Below are 19793 nucleotides of genomic sequence, written 5' to 3' on the forward strand. Positions count from 1 at the left end.
AGTCCCTGCCGGCAGCGCGCAGGCTCGGAGGCCCTGCTGGGGTCAGTGCAGGATGGGTGTGGGGCCGGCGAAGCAGATCTGGCCTGCTGGGTACCCGGTGCTGCCCGTGATAGGCGTGAGAGCTGCATGCGTCCTTATTTATTGGAGGGAAGTGTGTGAAGACGGTGGTGCGGAGCTGGGCCAGCAGCCTGGGTGCAGGGAATCAGGAGCGGCGTGTGGTTTCGGTGGAAGAGGAGGGCTAGTGAGTTTAGGAAATTTAGGAATTTAGGAAAATTAGGATCACTGGTGCTGGTGTGGAGTCCTTGCAGCCCCTGGACAGCCAGCCCCATGTGAGCCTTTGTTTTAAGTTTTAAGGAGCCATTGAAGGGCTGTTGTAGGTGTGCGTCCTGAGGGCTGGCCATAGATGCTGTGCCTCTGTATCCCCAGGGTGCACTGAGTCCTGGGGTTTACCCAGCTTGAGCAGCGCTTGGCAATGACTGAATGTAGCAGGAATGTGCTGGGTGGGGAGGCATGAAGACTTTCACCAGTGCTAGAGACAGAGACGAATACACCAGGACACAGTTCTGAGAGCCCCCCGAGTCAGAATTTTATATCAGAGTCAATGTCGATAGTGTAGAAAACCTGTGCCTTTTCTTTTCTTCCTCAGGTCCTGGTGAACAACCCTCCCTGTTAGAACTCCTGATGCCCAGATCCTCCCCATAGGCAGGTGGTTTGGCCATGTGATTTCTGCTGAGCCCTGGTGGCCGCTCTCCTGGAGGTGCAGGGAAGCCCATTGTCCAGGTGGGGATTCAGAACCCACTGTTTCTTTGATTGGTGGACTGCTGCCCCCAGGGAGGCATACTCTTCTCTGCTGGTCCCTGCCACTCTCAAGGCCAGACTACAGGAGACCGACTATCCTTGAAAATAGGAACTGGCCCATGTGAAGGAGAGGAGGCAGGACCCTTTTGAGGTATCACTACTGCTAACACTGGGGTGGTGGGTCATCATGGATATGGTTTTGGGCTGGAAAGTGGGGGACACAGGACTCAGGAACTCCTTCTTAGGGACCCTGGTGGCTGGTGCAGGTGTTAGGGGAGCTGACACAGGTGCAGTCAAAATCTGCATATAACTTTTGACTCCTCCAGAACCATAACTACTAATAGCCTTTATTGACCATAAACCTTACTGACGAAATACACAGTGGATTAACACATATTTTATATGTTATATGCATTATATATTGTATTCTCATAGCAAATCCATAAGAAGATGTTGTGAAGAAGAAATTTAGGAAAATTAGGATCACTGGTGCTGGTGTGGAGTCCTTGCAGCCCCTGGACAGCCAGCCCCATGTGAGCCTCCAGTGAGGATTGGCATTGTGCTGACCCTGTGCACCATTCCTCAGCCAAGATAATCGATGGGCATATGGTTAATACATAAAGTAGCTGTGCATGTTCACCAACCTCCCCTAACAATGTGGCAAACAGACATGAACTGCACTCAGCTCCTCGACCCTCAAGCCCCCTCTGCTGAGTGGGGTTCAGGGAGCCTGGCCTTCCCTTGTGACCAGTTGGAGAGGCAGCAGGTAGCAGGCAGGGAGTCATGTGCAGATTGATGAGATCACCGCTGGCTCTCAGGTCAAATCCATAAGCACAGCAAGATCTGAGTGAACAGGGAGGACTCCTAGCACCTGTGGAAGGGGATGGAAGCCCAGCCCAAGGGGTGGAGCATGCTGGGAAATGCCATCAAATGGACCTTCACCAAGTTCTATGTTGACCAGAAGGCTCTGTGGTGACGTGGTATGCCCCACAGAATGGTCCTGGTAATAAAGAAATATGTTCTCCATTCCCCATAGCTCTGCAGGTATACACCCCTCACCAGAGACCATGTCCCCCCAGAAGTTCCACAAGGTACACTTACTGTCTCCCTGAAAACTAGCCTTCTGCTCTGGGGTAGACCCTGGATCGGGCAGGCACCCTCTACGGGAGGATTGTCCTGTCTGTCTGGCTGCTCAGCATCCTATTCCTGGCTGTTTCCTGGGAATAAAACATACAGATTTTGGGGAAAAGCATGAAAAAGAGAAAATACATTTACATTAATATCGTGTAAACCCTTGTGAGTAACTGGTCTCGAGCAAGTCAGCCCATGTTGTTCAAGGCTTAGCTGTGTGCCTCTCCTGATGGCTCTGTCTGGAGAACCCTAATGAACACACCTCATTAGACATAACTCTTTGTTCTTCAGGTTTTAGTTTATTGTTGTGTCAAGGTTTACAGGACCAATCTCCCTTCCCAAAGTCTACCTTCTTGTGATTTTTATATCACCTCACATAGAACAAGGACTGTTTAATATGTTCTTCTCACCCACCCCTGACTTTGGGCTATGCTGTTCATGAGTTTAATTCTGAGATTCATCATGAGCCAGACAATGTTGTTATTATGTTTGGCTTCACACAGTGATCATTCAGAGACATTTCTATGTTTGTCCAGGTAGTTCCCAAAGCTGATGTTCTTCGTCCCTTTGTGTGGAGTCACATTGCTATCTGAGAGACTGTTCCTCTGTGCGAGGGGTGTCTCTCTCGCTGCTGTAGTGAGCGTCTGTGGGTGATCAATTATGTGATGTTGTGCAGGCTGAAGATATATCTTGCTTCATTTTTGAGAGATATTTTCACAGGATAATGAATTTCAGGTGAAAAGATTTTTTTTTCTACGGATATATATTTTTATAAAGATTTTATTCGAGAGGGAGAGAGAGAGAGAACACAAGTTGGGGTTTGGGCAGAGTGAGAAGTAGAAACAGACTCTCCACTGAGCAGACAGCAGGAGAAATGGCTTGATCCTGGGACTCTAGGATCATGACCTGAGCCAAAGGCAGAAGCTTAACTGATAAAGTCACCCAGGGCCCCCTACAGATACATAGTTTAAAACCTTTGTTTTATAAAAAACATTTCTCCACTGCCATCTTGCTTGCTTTGCTTGTAGTAAGAATCTGCTCTCACCATGTTTATTCCTCTGCAGACGACCTTCAGGTTCTCCCTGGCTGCTTCACAGATGACTCTTCCACAATGATGTTCAGCAATGTGGGTGTGACGTGATGACAGTGTCGGTGCCTCATGTTTCCTGTGCTTGAGCTTTGATGAACTTCTTGAATATGTCAGTTATTGTTTTCACCACATTTGTGACAGTTCTGTCCAATACTTCTTTAAGCATCTTTTCTCTTCCCTCCTGTCTGTCCTTCCTGCTTGGGGGCTCCAGTTACAAGCACAGTAGGCTGCATGAAGTGGAGCCACAGCCAACTGAGGCTCTGTTCATTTCTTACAGTCTTTTGACTTATTCACTTATTTTTTTGCCTTATTTCATTCTGAATGGTTACTACTTTGATGTCATGGAGTTTGTGAATCTCTTATTTTGCAGCATCTAATCTGTTTTTGGTGTCACCCTGTGCATTTTCCCTCTAAGATGCTGCAGTTTTCATTTTCAGAAGCGAGATGTGGCCCTGTTCCAAGGTCGTCCATATCTGCACCGAACATGTTCAGTCATGCTCTGCCTCTTCAAACAAATGGAATATCAATCAATGGCAATTTGTGTGTTATTCATCATACATCTTCTGCAGAGTCCACCTGCAGGGCAGGGAAGATGGAGTAGCCTGTAGACCTCAGACCTGAGGATCTGGGTCAGATCTCATTGCTTTGTGTACAGGCCTCCTGGGGCTGGAGGAGAGAGTGACACAGAGGGGGAAGGGGTTTGTGTCTCACTTCCTCGTCTGCCTGTGTCACTGTGATACCCTTATGTGATAGACAGTAATAGTTGGCCTCGTCCTTGGCCTGCGCCCCATTGGTGGTCAGGGTAGCCAAGTTCCCTGAGCTGGAGCGTGAGAACCAGTCTGGGATCCCTGAGGGCCAGTTACTACCACTACAGATAATCATCATGGGTGCCTGGCCCCGCCTCTGTTGGTGCCAGGAAATACATGTACATCCATGTACGTTCAATGTTATCTCCCCCACAGGTGATGTTGGCCCAGGTTCACTGACACTGAGGGAGGCTGAGTTAGCATGTAGGTTGCCACAGGACCTGCAAGAGAGGGAAAGAGAGGTGGGTTTTCAAATTACGCTCTCATCTTTAGGAAGCCCCCACCTGCATGATCTAGATTGGAGTTTAAGGATACTTTGGGCACACAGGGCACCCCTCCCATCAGTCTCAGCCCCTGGGATCCCTGGGCCTGGATGGTGGATGGAGTCTTTGATCAAACAAGCCCATGACCCTCTTTCCCTGGGCAGGTACAGCCCCTCAGGGCTCACGCAGAGCCACCCAGCCCTTCATCCTGCGGCTGGGTCATGAGCATTCTCCCACACAGAGGAAGTGCCCCACTGAGCTCCATGTCAGTGCCAGTCTTGTGACAGTTTTGTGGGTCTGGGTGGGTGTGAGCCAGGTCTCAGCACCTGTGCAGTGAGCCAGGAATCTTAGGAGAAGAGGGGTCCAGGCCATGGGGGAGGTGCCCTGACTTGCACCCTTAGGCACTAGGCTGGGCACATTCTTTCCCATGCCTCTCTTATCCCCTTGCTGGAAACACCTGAAGGTTATGCAAATTAACCAGGGTCCTTTCTGAGGAACATTGTGGTTGCAGAGAAGGCTCAGCTTCAGGGGACAGAGAGAGATAGGGGTGGTCCCTGCAGACCTACTTTCAGCCTAGGGGATTCTGCTTCACCCACATGTCCCACAGTTGGTTCTGAAATCCCCTCCCTGATTTTGTCCTATCCTTGTTCCTGGGTGACCATAAGAGGCTTAGGTCAGTGCAGTTTCTACCCAGATTCCTGTATGTGAGCATCAAATGTGTAGAAAATCCTTAACTTGCTAAGCACATGAAGTTTTGCAGAAGCCATTGAGTTGCTCTAGGTGATATCCTCAGGGAGAGCTCCTAGGGTGTGTGATAGATTTTGTGGCTCAGTCTCCCCAGAGTGCACTCAGTTTCTGGGATAGATGCTGTGCTTGAGCGAGGTTTGATAGTGACTGGGTTTGATAAGAAATGGGCTTGGCTGGAGAGGCATGAGGTACTAGACCTGTGCAAGAGACAGGCAAATTCTAGAAGACAAAGATCTGAGTAACACAAAGTCAGAATTTTATGTTGGTGGTGTAGGTGACACTATAGAAAGCCTATGACTTTTCCTGTAGGTCTTGGTGATGACGAGCCCTCCCTGGCTGTTGGAACCCCTGATGCCCAGACACATCCCATGTCCAGTGATCTCTGCTGCCCTCTAGGGGCCAGGTGAAGGGAAGATCTTCAGGTGGAGATTCTGAATCTATTGATGATATTTTGAGTCCCTGATCCATGGACTTTTGGATCCATGTGAGGAATTGCTTTTCTCTAAGTATTCCCTGCTAGCTTCAAGATCATGCAGGATCTGATTAGGTTACCCATGAAAATACAAACAGGCTCATTTAGAGGATAAGAATGCAGTGCTCATCTGAAGTATGGGTGGTGGGTGGTCATGCCTGTGGTTTTGGAGCTTGGCTTTAGGGGAAACAGGACTCAGGGACTGCTTTTTACTGGAGCCAGTGGCTGATGAAGGTCCAAATTGGGGTAAAGGAGACTTTTGCTTCAACGTTAGAGACAACAGTGACTTAACAACACCCACTTTAGTATGGCAGACATTTCATCCTGGAAATTAGTGTTAACAAGACCCAGTCCCATTGTCTGAGTTTCCATCTTGGGGCTGGTGCAGCAGAGTCGACCTACATGCTTTGCTGATAGAGCATATAGACTCTAAACCCTTCTACCTGCATCTTCTCTTATATTCATTTAGAAGTCACACTATGGTTATTCTCCAGTGCCACTTGGTCACCATTGACCTCATGACCCAACGCTGGCCAATGAATGTGTTATGTGGCTGAGGATCTCTTGGGGGGACTTTTGCTCTTGTGAAGGAAAGAAGCACACTAGATTTATGATGTACTCTTTCTCTGGTACATGGCTGAGATAGTTGGACCTGCCACAGCTGTCCTAAGGTCTGCTGTCAACAAAAAGGAAAAGCAAATCCTCCATAGTAGTGATGGTGGGAGAGAAAGTGAGAAGCTTTGGGATTTTATGGAATTGATGAGTACCTGGAAAACCACCATCTGAATTCAGACTTATTTTTGTGGGAGAAAAAGAAGCACCTGAATGTTTATTCCCCTGGTTGATATGGGCATGTATTCCATTAGACACTTCCTATCCATCTAGGATAATAATTAACATAAAACATTCAATTAATAAAATAAGAATAGGGGAACCTGCTTAGTTTTGGGTGATGTGCAGAGACTGAAGTCACAACAGACAAAATGATAGGCAGGTTGTGTGTGGGCAGAAGCTGAAGGAGGCTTCTCTGGGGAGGGGTCTGTGTGGCTGCTGTCAGAAGGGAAGAAGGTACAAGAACTGGAGTGTGTTTGGAGTCAGTCCCTGTGGGGATGAATCTGGTCTGTGTGAGGACATGCGGGGACAGTGAGGACCTTAGGTGTCTGTGATTCTATGCGAGTTAAGTGACATTTTCTCATAAGTTAAACACTTGAGGGGCAGGAGTCATGTATTAGAATCCTCATGTTGTATGTTTCCAAGGAAGGTGGGTCACAAGAGGAACCTGTGCGAACCTCCCTGCAAACTGAATGGGAAGCAGGAGCCCATTTGTAGCTGAGCGTCACTGTGGCTTTTGTGTGGCTCATGTATCTGTGTGTGTGTTCCACATGACACCAAATTCTTGATGCACACTCATACATATCTGAATTTACTAGTTTGTATGTGCATATATACTAATGGTGTTGTATGTTTGTAGATGTATTTGTGTGTACATAAATACATATCTATTTACAATGTATACACATATATTTTCTAGAGATTCTGAACTCTACATTGAATGTTGCAGTTGATATGATTCTTTAGTTTTTAGGAGACATGAGGTTATAGTTTATCAGCATTGATAAGGTGGGTAAGGTTACTACAAGAAATAGTGGGATAATTACCAATCAGACTCATTTGACAAAAGACTATGGTATCAGTTGGTTAATGATGGTATTCTTAGAACGTAAATGGATGGCAGCTCTCCAATTTGTTTTATAGCTGTCTAAAGAGAAAACTCCATTTAGCAACCTATTTAGCTTGCTACTGATCTGTAACAGAGAATGTATGCTCCTTATTAGCCATTAATTTTCTGTGACCTGAACCACCTGCCTGGCCTGGGTGCTATCTGACCAACAATGCCATGGAACTAGACATTCACAGCAGCTGTCCATCATCAAACAAAGGGGGAAATTTGGTCAGGCTTCACCTGGGCCTGAAGGCACATATGAATTGCACGGGGAAGAGGCCCCATGACACCAACCCCTGCTGCATTGTTTTTTCTCTTTCTCCCAACAATGGCCCAAAGGGGACAATTCTATGACCAGCTGATATAGAGAAAATACACATGGCTGGTTTCCAGAGGTTTCTGTATGCTGTGCAGCCAACTCTGATACTTAACAATATTAGTCCTTCTGCCCTCATCTGAGATATCCCTCCATAACATGGGTGGAGGGAAATTCTCAAATAAGGTAATATTTGAGCAGAGTACTGGTTCATTTTGCCTGGACAGAGAGAAAGACAGAGGATATATGAATATATGGGCTTTACTCAGAGTTCAGTGGATGGCTGGAGATTTCAAGAAACAAAGTAAGAAAACTGGTGAAAGATGTTTGAGTAAGAGATATGTGAGTAGAACTCTCCAAATGAACACAGAGCAGGACATTATTTTTGTTCAATGAAAATGTCTACCATAGTGTGTCCTCAAATGGAAATGGTTTTAACAACCAGGTGAATAATGTGACATGTCTGGGAGCAGGGGTCGACCTTTTTGTCCACCTATTCTTAAACTACTCCAGTGAGCTTCATAGCAAAGTGCCCATGTGGCAAAGTAAATGGTTATTTATGGGATAATCACTGTTGATTCCCACTCACTAAAGCTCACTTGGCTATGGCTTTTCTGAAGGACCAACCTGCCAACAACATAGACCAACTCTGAATTGCCAGAATGAGACCATTCCCTTGGGAAGCAGCCTGGACCCTGGCGACAAACTAATTATATTAGCCCTCTTCCATCATGGCAGGGATAGCTCTGTACTTTTTGGAATAGACCTTCCCTAGATAGACTTACTTTGACTGCAATGCTTCCTCCCAAAGTATTACCCTTGGACTTACAGGATGCCTCGCTCACTGTTCCAGTATTTCAGGGAAGCTTCTGTCCAAGGCACATTTTTCACATCAAATGAAGGGCTGCAATGTGCCCAAGATCTAGGAATTCACTGGCTCTACCATATTCCCCAACATTCTGAAGCATCTGGCTTGAATGAGTGGACTAATTTCTTCTTCTTCTTTATTTTAATATTTTATTTATTTATTTGACACAGAGAGAGAGATGACAAGTAGGCAGAGCGGCAGGCAGAGAGATAGGGGGAAGCAGGTTCCCCGCTGAACAGAGAGCCCAATGCGGGGCTCTATCCCAGGACCCTGAGATCATGACCTGAGCCGAAGGCAGAGGCTTAACCCACTGAACCACCCAGGTTCCCCTGGACTAATTTCTTCTTGAAGGTGCAGTTACTGTGCCAGGCACCAGAGAACACCCTGTGGGGTTGGGGCAACATTTTCCAGAGTTAATATTTGCATTAAATCTGTGTCCAATATATGGTGATGTCTCTTGCGTAGCTAACATTCATGGATCCAGAGATCTAGACGTGGAATTAGGAATGTACCCATTCACTGATATTCCCAGTGACCTCCTTCAAAATTATGACTGTCACCATGACCCTACACTCTGATGTCCTAGAGGACTTAGTTCTTTTTTTGAAATTTTATTTTGTTTTTTTTTTTTTCAGTGTACCAAGATTCATTGTTTATGCACCACACCCAGTGCTCCATGCAATACGTGCCCTCCTTAATGCTCACCACCAGGCTCATATAACCCCCACGCCCCTCTTCTCCGAAACCCTCAGTTTGTTGCTGAGTCCACAATTTTCCATGGTTCATCTCTCCTCCATTTTACACCAATTCACTTTGCCTTTCCCTTTCTTAATATCCTCCATGTTATTCCTTATGCTCCACAAATAAGTGAAACCACATGGTAATCGACTCTCTCTGCTTGGTTTATTTCACTCAGCATAATCTCCAGTCCCATCCATGTGGATACAAAAGTTGGGTATTCATTCTTTCTGATGGAGGCATGATATTCCATTGAATGTATGGACCATATCTTCTTTATCCATTCATCTGTTGAAGGGCATCTTGACTCTTTCCACAGTTTGGTGATTGTGGCCATTGGTCCTATGAACATTGGGGTACAGATGGCCCTTCTTTTCACTACATACACATCTTTGGAGTAAATACCCAGTAGTGCAATTGCAAGGTCATCGGGTAGCTCTATTTTTAATTTCTTGAGGAATCTCCACACTGTTTTCCAAAATGGCTACACCAACTTGCATTCCCAGCAACAATGTAAGAGGGTTCCCCTTTCTGCACACCCTCTCCAACACTTGTTGTTTCCTGTCTTGTTGATTTTGGCCATTCTAGCTGGTATAAGGTGGTATCTCAATGTGGTTTTGATTTGAATCTCCCTGATGGCTAATGATGATGAACATTTTTTCATATGTCTGTTAACTATTTGTATGTCTTCTTTGGAGAAGTGTCTGTTCATGTCTTCTGCCCATTTTTTGACAAGATTATCTGTTGTTTTCAGTGTTGAGTTTGAGTTGAGGAGTTCTTTATAGATCTTGGGTGTCAGCCCTTTGTACTGTCTTTTGTGAATATCTTCTCCCATTCTGTGGGTTGCCTCTGTGCTTTGATGACTGTTTCCTTTGCTGTGCAGAAGCTTTCGGTCTTGATAAAGTCCCAAAAGTTCATTTTCACTTTTGTTTCCTTTGCCTTTGGACATGTCTTGAAAGAAGTTGCAGTGGCCAATGTTGAAGAGTTTACTGCCTATGTTCTCCTCTAGGAGTTTGATAGATTCCTGCCTTATGATGAGGTCTTCTATCAATTTCGAGTTTATCTTTGTGTGTGGTGTAAGACAAGGGTCAAGTTTCATTCTTCTATATATAACTGTCCAATTTTCCCAGCACCATTTATTGAAAAGAGTGTCTTTTTCCACTGGATATTTGTTCCTGCTTTGTCGAAGATTATTTGACCATAGAGTTGAGGGTCCATATCTGGGCTCTCTATTCTGTTCCACCGGTCTATGTGTCTGTTTTTGTGCCAGTACCATGCTGTCTTGGTGATCACAGCTTTGTAGTAAAGCTTGAAATCAGGGAACGCGATGCCCCCAGTTTTGTTTTTCTTTTTCCACATTTCCTTAGCAATTATGGGTCTCTTCTGGTTCCATACAAATTTTAGGATTGTTCCATCCCTTTGAAAAATGCTAGTGGAATTTTGATCGGGTTGGCACTGAATGTATTGAATTCTCTGGGCAGTATAGACATTTTAACAATGTTTATTCTTCCGATTCATGAGCATGGATGCTTTTACATCTTTTTGTGCCTTTTTCAGTTTCTTTCATGAGTATTCTGTAGTTCCTCAAGTACATATCCTTTACCTCTTTGGTTAGGTTTATTCCAAGGTATCTTATACTTCTTAGTGCTACAGTAAATGGAACTGATTCTCTAATTTTCTTTTCTATATTTTTATTTCTAGTGTATTAGAAAACAACTGATTTCTGTGGCATTGATTTTGTATCCAGCCACATTCCTGAATTGCTGTATGAGCTCTAGTATTTTGGGGTGGAGTCTTTTGGGTTTTCCATATCAAGTATCATGTTATCTGCTAAGAGAGAGTTTGACTTCTTCTTTGCCAATTTGAATACATTTTATTTCTTTATGTTGTCTGATTGCTGCTGCTAGGACTTCTAGTACTATGTTGAACAAGAGTGGTGAGAGTGGGCATCCGTGTTATGTTTCTGATCTCAAAGGGAAGGCTGTCAGCTTTTCCCCATTGAGAATGATATTTGTTGTGGGCTTTTCATAGTTAGATTTTAAGAGTTTGAGGAATGTTCCCTCTACCCCTACACTTTGAATAGTTTTAATTAGGAGAGGATGCTGGATCTTGTCTAATGCTTTTTCTGCATCAATTGAGAGAACCATGTGGTACTTCTCTCTTCTCTAATTGATTTGTTTCATCACACTTATTGATTTGGAAATGTTGAACCACCCTTGCATCCCACGGATAAAACCCAATTGGTCATGGTGGATAATCTCTTTAATGTACTGTTGGATCCTATTAGCTAGGATCTTGTTGAGAATCTTGGCATCCCTATTCATCAGGGATTTTGGTCTGAAATTCTCCTTCTTCGTGGGGCCTTTGCCTGGTTTCGATATGAGGATAATGCTGGCTTCATAGAAATAGTCTGGAAGTTCTCTTTCTGTTTCTATTTTTGAAACAGCTTCAGGGGAATAGGTATTATTTCTTCTTTGAGTGGTTCATAGAATTCTCCAGGGAATCCATCAGGTCCTGGGCTCTTGTTTTTTGGGAGGTTTTTGATGACTGCCAGGGTGACGGGAGTCATTGGGCGCTGTTCTCTGAGGGCGCACTGAGGAGTGGGGCCCCGGGCTCTCGGCTCCTCCAGGCCGGAGACAAGGAGGCCGCCATCTTCATTCCCACCCTCCGGAACTCTACGGAAAGCGCTCAGGGAACAAAAGCTCCTGAAAGCGAACCCAGCAAACCCGAGCGGATTACTCAGCCCAGCCCCGGGTAAGGGCGGTGCAACTCCGCCTGGGGCAAAGACGCTTGAGAATCACTACAACAGGCCCCTCCCCCAGAAAATCAATGAGAGACCCAGCCAGGACCAAGTTCACCTACCAAGGAGTGCAGTTTCAATACCAAGGAGAGTGGCGGAATTCCAGAGGAGAAGAAAGCAAAGCAAGGAACTCATGGCTTTCTCCCCATGATTCTTTAGCCCTGCAGTTAATTTAATTTTTTTTTCTTTTTCAATTTTTTTTCTCTTCTTCTGCTAAATTTTTTTTAACTTTTACCGTTTTCTTTTTTAACGTTTTTTTAAATAGTTTATCTAATATATATATATATATATATATATATATATATATATTTCCTTTTTATATTTTTTCTTTATTGGCTTTCTTATTTTAATAGTTTCTCTCTTTCTTTTTTTTTCTTTCATTCTGAACCCCTTTTTATCCCCTTTCTCCCGCCTCACAATTTGGGATCTCTTCTGATTTGGCTAAAGCATATTTTCCTGTGGTTGTTGCCACCCTTTTAGTATTTTACTTGCTCCTTCATATACTCGTATCTGGACAAAATGACAAGGCGGAAAAATTCACAACAAAAAAAAGAACAAGAAGCAGTACCAAAGGCTAGGGACCTAATCAATACAGACATTGGTAACATGTCTGATATAGAGTTCAGAATGACGATTCTCAAGGTTCTAGCCGGGCTTGAAAAAGGCATGGAAGATATTAAAGCAACCCTCTCGGGAGATATAAAAGCCCTTTCTGGAGAAATAAAAGAACTAAAATCAAACCAAGTTGATATCAAAAAAGCTATTAATGAGGTGCAATAAAAAATGGAGGCTCTCACTGCTAGGGTAAATGAGGCAGAAGAAAGAATTAGCGATATAGAAGACCAAATGACAGAGAATAAAGAAGCTGAGCAAAAGAGGGACAAACAGCTACTGGACCACGAGGGGAGAATTCGAGAGATAAGTGACACCATAAGGCGAAACAACATTAGAATAATTGGGATTCCAGAAGAAGAGGAAACAGAGAGGGGAGCAGAAGGTATGTTGGAGAGAATTATTGGAGAGAATTTCCCCAATATGGCAAAGGGAAAAAGCATCAAAATCCAGGAGGTTCAGAGAACCCCCCTCAACTTCAATAAGAATAGGTCCACACCCTGTCACCTAATAGTAAAATTTACAAGTCTTAGTGACAAAGAAAAAATCCTGAAAGCAGCCTGGGAAATAAGTCTGTAACATACAATGGTAAAAATATTAGATTGGCAGCAGACTTATCCACAGAGACCTGGCAGGCCAGAAAGAGCTGGCATGATATATTCAGAGCACTAAACGAGAAAAACATGCAGCCAAGAATACCAAATCCAGCTAGGCTATCATTGAAAATAGAAGGAGAGATTAAAAGCTTCCCGGACAAACAAAAACTGAAAGAATTTGCAAACACCAAATCAGCTCTACAGGAAATATTGAAAGGGGTCCTCTAAGCAAAGAGAGAGCCTAAAAGTAGTAGATCAGAAAGGAACAGAAACAATATACAGTAACAGTCACCTTACAGGCAATACAATGGCACTAAATTCATATCTCTCAATACTTACCCTGAATGTTAATGGGCTAAATGCCCCAATCAAAACACACAGGGTATCAGAATGGATAATAAACAAAACCCATCTATATGTTGCCTACAAGAAACTCATTTTAGACCCGAAGACACCTCCAGATTTTAAGTGAGGGGGTGGAAAAGAATTTACCATGCTAATGGACCTCAGAAGAAAGCAGGATTGGCAATCCTTATATCAGATCAATTAGATTTTAAGCCAAAGACTATAATAAGAGATGAGGAAGGACACTATATCATACTCAAAGGAACTGTCCGACAAGAAGATCTAACAATTTTAAATATCTATGCCCCTAACGTGGGAGCAGCCAACTATATAAACCAATTAATTACAAAATCAAAGAAACACATCGACAAGAATACAATAATAGTAGGGGATTTTAACACTCCCTTCACTGAAATGGACAGATCATCCAAGCAAAAGATCAACAAGGAAATCAAGGCCTTAAATGACACACTGGACCAGATGGACATCAAAGATATATTCAGAACATTTCATCCCAAAGCAACAGAATACACATTCTTCTCTAGTGCACATGGAACATTCTCCAGAATAGATCACATCCTCGGCCCTAAATCAGGTCTCAACAGGTATCAAAAGATTGGGATCATTCCCTGCATATTCAGAGCACAATGCTCTGAAGCAGGAACTCAATCACAAGAGGAAATTTGGAAAGAACCCAAATACATGGAGACTAAACAGCATCCTTCTAAAGGATGAATGGGTCGACCAGGAAATTAAAGAAGAATTGAAAAAATTCATGGAAACAAATGATAATGAAAACAAAACGGTTCAGAATCTGTGGGACACAACAAAGGCAGTCCTGAGAGGAAAATATATAGCGGTACAAGCCTTTCTCAAGAAACAAGAAAGGTCTCAGGTACACAACCTAACCCTACACCTAAAGGAGCTGGAGAAAGAACAAGAAAGAAACCCTAAACCCAGCAGGAGAAGAGAAATCATAAAGATCAGAGCAGAAATCAATGAAATAGAAACCAAAAAAACAATAGAACAAATCAACGAAACTAGGAGCTGGTTCTTTGAAAGAATTAATAAGATTGATAAACCCCTGGCCAGACTTCTCAAAAAGAAAAGAGAAAGGACCAAAATAAATAAAATCATGAATGAAAGAGGAGAGATCACAACAAACACTAAAGAAATACAGACAATTATAAGAACATACTATGAGCAACTCTACACCAACAAATTTGACAATCTGGAAGAAATGGATGCATCCCTAGAGACATATAAACTACCACAAATAAACCGGGAAGAAATAGAAAGCCTGAAGAAACCCATAACCAGTAGGAGATTGAAACAGTCATCAAAAATCTCCAAACAAACAAAAGCCCAGGGCCAGATGGCTTTCCAGAGGAATTCTACCAAACATTTAAAGAACTAATTCCTATTCTCCTGAAAATGTTCCAAAAAATAGAAATGGAAGGAAAACTTCCAAACTCATTTTATGAGGCCAGCATCACCTTGATCCCAAAACCAGACAAGGATCCCATCAAAAAAGAGAACTACACACCAATATCCTTGATGAACACAGATGCAAAAATTCTCACCAAAATACTAGCCAATAGGATTCAACAGTACATTAAAGGATTATTCACCACGACCAAGTGGGATTAATTCCAGGGCTGCAAGGCTGTTTCAACATCCGCAAATCAATCAATGTGATACAACACATTAATAAAAGAAAGAACAAGAACCATACGATCCTCTCCATAGATGCTGAAAAAGCATTTGACAAAGCACAGCATCCCTTCCTGATCACAACTCTTCAAAGTGTAGGGATAGAGGGCACATATCTCAAAATTATCAAAGCCATCTATGATAAACCCAGTGCAAATATCATTCTCAATTGAGAAAAATTGAAAGCTTTTATGCTAAGATCAGGAACACGGCAGGGATGCCCTTATCACCACTGCTATTCAACATAGTACTAGAAGTCCTAGCCTCAGCAATCAGACAACAAAAGGAAATTAAAGGCATCCAAATCGGCAAAGAAGAAGTCAAACTATCACTCTTTGCAGATGATATGATACTATATGTGGAAAACCCAAAAGACTCCACTCCAAAACTGCTAGAATTTGTACAGGAATTCAGTAAAGTGTCAGGATATAAAGTCAATGCACAGAAATCAGTTGCATTTCTCTACACCAACAACAAGACAGAAGAAAGAGAAATTAAGGAGTCCATCCCATTTACAATTGCACCCAAAACTATAAGATACCTAGGAATAAACCTAACCAAAGAGACTAAGAATCTATACTCAGAAAACTATAAAGTACTCATGAAAGAAATTGAGGAAGACACAAAGAAATGGAAAAATGTTCCATGCTCCTGGATTGGAAGAATAAATATTGTGAAAATGTCTATGCTACCTAAAGCAGTCTACACATGTAATGCAATTCCTATCAAACTACCATCCATTTTTTTCAAAGAAATGGAACAGATAATCCTAAAATTTATATGGAACCAGAAAAGACCTCGAATAGCCAAAGGAATATTGAAAAAGAAAGCCAAAGTTGGTGGCATCACAATTCCAGACTTCAAGCTCTATTACAAAGCTGTCATCATCAAGACAGCTTGGTACTGGCACAAAAACAGACACATAGATCAATGGAACAGAATAGAGAGCCCAGAAATAGACCCTCAACTCTATGGTCAACTCATCTTCGACAAAGCAGGAAAGAATGTCCAATGGAAAAAAGACAGCCTCTTCAATAAATGGTGTTGGGAAAATTGGACAGCCACATGCAGAAAAATGAAATTGGATCATTTCCTTACACCACACATGAATATAGACTCAAAATGTTTGAAGGACCTCAATGTGAGAAAGGAATCCGTCAAAATCCTTGAGTAGAACACAGGCAGCAACCTCTTCGACCTCAGCCACAGCAACATCTTCCTAGGAACATCGCCAAAGGCAAGGGAAGCAAGGGCAAAAATGAACTATTAGGATTGCATCAAGATCAAAAGCTTTTGCACAACAAAGGAAACAGTTAACAAAACCAAAAGACAACTGACAGAATGGGAGAAGATACTTGCAAATGACATATCAGATAAAGGGCTAGTGTCCAAAACCTATAAAGAACTTAGCAAACTCAACACCCAAAGAACAAATAATCCAATCAAGAAATGGGCAGAAGACATGAACAGACATTTCTGCAAAGAAGACATCCAGATGGCCAACAGACACATGAAAAAGTGCTCCATATCACTCGGCATCAGGGAAATACAAATCAAAACCACAATGAGATATCACCTCACACCAGTCAGAATGGCTAAAATTAACAAGTCAGGAAATGACAGATGCTGGCGAGGATGCGGAGAAAGGGGAACCCTCTTACACCGTTGGTGGGAATGCAAGCTGGTGCAACCACTCTGGGAAGCAACATGGAGGTTCCTCAAAATGTTGAAAATAGAACTACCCTATGACCCAGCAGTTGCACTGCTAGGTATTTACCCTAAAGATACAAACGTAGTGATCCGAAGGGGCACGTGCACCCGAATGTTTATAGCAGCAATGTCTACAATAGCCAAACTATGGAAAGAACCTAGATGTCCATCAGCAGACGAATGGATAAAGAAGATGTGGTATATATACACAATGGAATACTATGCAGCCATCAAAAGAAATGAAATCTTGCCATTTGTGACGACGTAATGGAACTAGAGGGTATCATGCTTAGCGAAATAAATCAATCGGAGAAAGACAACTATCATATGATCTCCCTGTTATGAGGGAGAGGAGATGCAACATGGAGAGTTAAGGGGGTAGGAGAAGAATAAATGAAACAAGATGGGATTGGGAGGGAGACAAACCATAAGTGACTCTTAATCTCACAAAACAAACTGAGGGTTGATGGGGGGAGGGGGGTTGAAGGGGGGGTGGGGTTATGTACATTGGGGAGTGTATGTGCTATGGTGAGTGTTGTGAAGTGTGTAAACCTGGCGATTCACAGACCTGTACCCCTGGGGATAAAAATATACGTTTATAAAAATTAAAATTAAAAAATTAAAAAAAATAAAGATAAATAATGAAATTTAAAAAAAAAAAGAACCCAACTTTCTAGAGATATAGGGATTTAAAAACTGGTTTATATATAGGGGTAGGTTCGAATAGGGAAAAAGGATTACCTTGAAGCTTATATCTGTTTGCATATTAAGAAAAAAAAATAAAAGGAAAAGAAAAAAAACACTAGTATGTATATGAAAAAACGTTCAGGTTAAAAAGTTATTATGGAATATGTTATATTACACCTCTAATTGTAATGGTAAGTAGGTTAAAAAATTAAAAGAACAAGACTTGTGAAAACAAATTAAAAAGAAAAAAGTTGTATCCATGAAATATACAGGTTTTAGGGCAATACCAGGAGCTTAATATATTGTTTTCCCTTGATGTTGGGGTTTTACTTTTTTTTTTTAATTTTATATTTATTTATTTGACAGATGGAGATCACAAGTAGGCAGAGAAGCAGGCAGAAAGAGGAGCAAGCAGGCTCCCCGCTAAGCAGAGAGCCTGATGCGGGGCTCAATTCCAGGACCCTGGGATCGTGACCTGAGCTGAAGGCAGAGCCTTTAACCCACTGAGCCACCCAGGTGCCCCAAGGGTTTTACAGTTTTATGGGGGCCCTGTGGTGGTTGTCCTCTCATCCGTTTGGCTTGTCTACTGGGGAATGGGCCTGCTGCATTTTTCTCCCTTCAGTCTTGTTTGGGTTGAGTTGCCCTGCAGGTTATCAAGGGCCTGGACTCTGTGGAAACTGGTTTTTCAGGCTTTTGTTCTCTGGAGGGTTTTGTTCATTGGCGCCTTTTTGCCACTTTTCAGTGGGTCAGAGCAAAGAAAGCATCTGTGTGCACCCTGGCTTCCGCCTCCGAGAGAAACCTCAGACTCTTCCCCTCTTGGTTCTAGAACACAAACTGCCCCTCTGAAGACTCTGTTTAAGAGCGCAACCTCCCACAGGTGGTGCACACCTGTAGCCACCATCCCAGTAGTCATCTGAGGTCCCTGCTTGTCTCTGAATCCCCGTGCCACTGAAACCGTGAGCAATATTGATCTGGGGAGCCCCCTTTCGGTGGCAGCCTTTGAGGGGACTGCTGTCTGGAGCCCAGGTCCATGCCCAATGCACAGAAACCCAGTGGTTGTGCAGGTCATGGAAGGCTGCAGCTGAGGGATCCTGACCAGAGATCCCACAGGGTTCTCTCAGGCAGGGGCTGGGAGCATTCTCACCCTGCAGCTGGTTGGGGAAGGCTGTGGTCTTAGAGACCTGCAGTGCTCACACCAGGCTTTCTCAGGTGTGGGCAGGAGTGTGCCCAGCTGAGTGGCGGTGCAAGCAGTGCAAAGTCGTGTGTTCAGGGACCACAGACTGGAGCCCCTGCTAGACTCTCTCTGGCACAAGTGGTCACTGGTGGTGACTGTCCTGGGAACATGGGCTTAGGCCCCTGCCCATGATCGCCCAGTTCCACCAGTTTCCCCCTCAGATCTTTTGCTCTTTCTGAGTGCTTTTAACCAGACTCCAAGTTAATGCTGGTTCCCAATCACAGAGCACTTTTGTATTAGGGTATTACTTTCCAATGGGTCATTTCTGGTGGCTCCCTCCCCTTTCTGTTTATCCTTCAATATCAGTCCAAATGTTCCCTCTCTGCTTTACCTTTCCACTGATGTCTTTTGCCCCCACAGAGATCCAGAAGTGTATAATCTTACATCTCAGGCTGATTTCCTGAGTGTTCAGAGTGTTCTGGTAGAGATTTAGCTCATTTTAGGGGAATGGTTGAAACAGGGCCTTCTACTTCTCTGCCACCTTGCCCCTCCTCACTCAGCATTTTTACGTTCAGCCTGATTAGACCTCATTTCTGCTCTCAGAGCTTCTATATTGTTGCTAATATTTTTCTCAACCCTGTATATTGACTTCATAATTGTAACTCTGAAGTCTATCTCTGATATCTTACTTATGTCTATATCCATTAGGTCTGTGGCAGAGGCCATAGTCTCTGATTCTTTTCTTTGTTGGGGGTTCCTCCTCCTAATCATTCAGTTGGGGGCATGCTTGAGGGAATATACAGAGTCTAAAGTATTAACCATTACCTAAGCAAGATGTACCTGTTATAGAGGGACCCTAGGGTTGTCTTCCTCTTGTTCTTCCATCCTGTCTTCTGGCAAAGGGGCCTGTCATGTTGTTACTCAGGCAACCCTCCTTGGACAGATTTGCCTTGCCCCCTGTGGGAAGGGGTGGGCTCAGTGAAAACTGGTATTGGGGGGCTTTTGTTCTCTGGTGGCCTTCCCTGGTAGCATTCTGTGTCTCTTCCAAGAGTCAGAGCAGAATTGACCACACTGAAACCTCTGTCCCAAAACATAGAAATCACAGTCTGCTCTTCACTGAGCTCTCCAGGACACACAGTCTTTGTTTCTGTCTGTCCTGCTAAAAACCACAGCCTCCCTGGTTGTTCACCCCACCGTAGCTCCC

This window comes from Lutra lutra, chromosome 12 (assembly GCF_902655055.1).
Source record: "Lutra lutra chromosome 12, mLutLut1.2, whole genome shotgun sequence".
Classification (NCBI taxonomy): Eukaryota; Metazoa; Chordata; class Mammalia; order Carnivora; family Mustelidae; genus Lutra; species Lutra lutra.